The sequence below is a fragment of the Priapulus caudatus genome, unplaced genomic scaffold, assembly GCF_000485595.1.
Source record: "Priapulus caudatus unplaced genomic scaffold, Priapulus_caudatus-5.0.1 Scaffold222, whole genome shotgun sequence".
Classification (NCBI taxonomy): Eukaryota; Metazoa; Priapulida; class Priapulimorpha; order Priapulimorphida; family Priapulidae; genus Priapulus; species Priapulus caudatus.
Window position 1 is genome coordinate 499,481 of NW_014577283.1, and position 2,197 is coordinate 501,677.

The window sequence follows — 2,197 nt, forward strand, 5'->3', positions numbered from 1 at the left end:
TCACGGCGGCCAGCCGTCAAATATCAGATAATATAATAGTTTTCTAGGGAAGAGATTCAAGAGAGGGCGTGAGATCGAGAGAACGCGACAGGCGAGATAGCAGAGGGGCAGTGAGTAGAAGGAAGCTGATCGAGGGACAAGAGGTCCAAGGATAAGGACAGGGAGGGATGGATTCATGGAGTAGGAATTTTGCACCAGATTTGATACCCAAAAATGTCTTTCATAATTTGCAGGTAAATGTGCATAAGCCTCCTGACTAGGGCGCTCTCCTATTTATAAACACAGATTTACTGACAATGATTTATCACAGAAATCTATGTTAGGATATATACGTAACCCCTAATTATTTTAAATGCATATTCGTTACAAAATGACTCCTATGATGAGATATTGCTCGTACAGGCCATTTTCGTGGTCGGCAATTTTTGTGGCCGTTGCCGCGTCACAGCACACTTCACCACAAGTTGCCACCACGAGCAATTTTCGTGGTGAGAAATCAAACTGGTTTGATTCTCGGCAACTCGTGGTCGCCACTAAATTTCCGTGGTGAGTGGTCGTTGCCGGCCCCCGCACACTTGGCCATTTTTGTGGCGACCACGAAAATTGCCTGTACGAGCAACGAAAATGGTGAAGTGTGCTGCTAGCTTTACATGCAAAGACTTCTTGCTTTTTCTGAAAAAATCTACTGATGGAGGTTTATCATGTAAATCAAAACTATGATACCTCCTCTCCATTTTAAATGTATAATTTTCGCAAAATATGAGTTCTTTTGGGGTCCATTGCGCATGCGCGACAACCGTTTTAGGTGTGCAGTACGGAATGAAAAAATATGAGATAATAATTATAGCTTTCCGATAAAGAGAGGCGCGTGAGACTAAGAGAACGTGGCAAGGAAGATAGCTGAAGGGGTAGAAGAAGAAGGAGGCTGATCGAGGGGCAAGAGAATCAAGGAGAAGGACGGGGAAGGGATGAAGTAGGAATTTTGCACACTACAGACTAGGGCGCTCTCCCATTTATAAACATTAATCTACTGACAATGATTTATCACAGAAATCTATGTTAGAATACCCCTAATTATTTTAAATGCATATTCGTTACAAAATATGACTCCTATGATGAGATATTGCGCGTGCGCTAACACACTACCGTAGTCAGATTGTCTACTGACAGGTCTATGCAGGGGCCACCTTACATGCAAAGACTTCTTGCTCTACTGATGGGGGTTTATAATGTAAATCAAAGCTATGATACCTCCTCTCCATTTTAAATGTATAATTTTCGCAAAATATTAATTAGTTCTTTTTGAAGATATTGCGCATGCGCGACAACCGTTTCAGGCGTGCAGTACGGAAGGAAAAAACATTAGATAATATAGCTTTCCGATAAAATGAGGCACGTGAGACTAAGAGAACGTAGCAGGAGAGATAGCTGAGGGGGTAGAAGAAGAAGGAGGCTGATCGAGGAACAAGAGAGGCAAGGAGAAGGATAGGGAAGGGATGTAGTAGGAATTTTTCACCCTACAGGCTAGGGCGCTCTCCCATTTACAAACGCAGGTCTACTGTCAAAGGTTTATCACATAAATCTATGCTAGGATACGTCCTAATTATTTTAAATGCATATTAATTACAAAATATGACTCCTATGATGAGCTATTGCGCGTGCGCTAACACACTACTGTAGTCAGATTGTATACTGACTGGTATATGCAGCGGCCACCTTACATGCAAGGACTTCTTGCTTTCTCTTAAAAAAATCTACGGATGGGGGGTTATCATGTAAATCAAAGCTGGGATACCTCCTCTCCATTTTAAATGTATCATTTTTGCAAAATATTAGTTCTTTTGGGGGATATTGCGCATGCGCGACAACCGTTTCAGGCGTGCAGTACGGAATGAAAAAATATTAGATAATATAGCTTTCCGATAAAGAGAGGCGCGTGAGACTAAGAGAACGTGGCAAGGGAGATAGCTGAGGGGGTAGAAGAAGATATGTCTGGTAGTTTTTTCACCGGCACTACAAACTATCGTTTGGAAACTGTTAAAGCGCATGATGCTTCCGAGGGGCACAGAAAGATCCTAGCAAAAAGAAATGCAAGAACCATGCCTGTTCACGAAACAGTGGGGTCACAAGTGACCCAGAACTGACTTCAACTGAGATTGAAATGGTGTGTGGCGATCAAAAGAGGTGATGAAAGTGC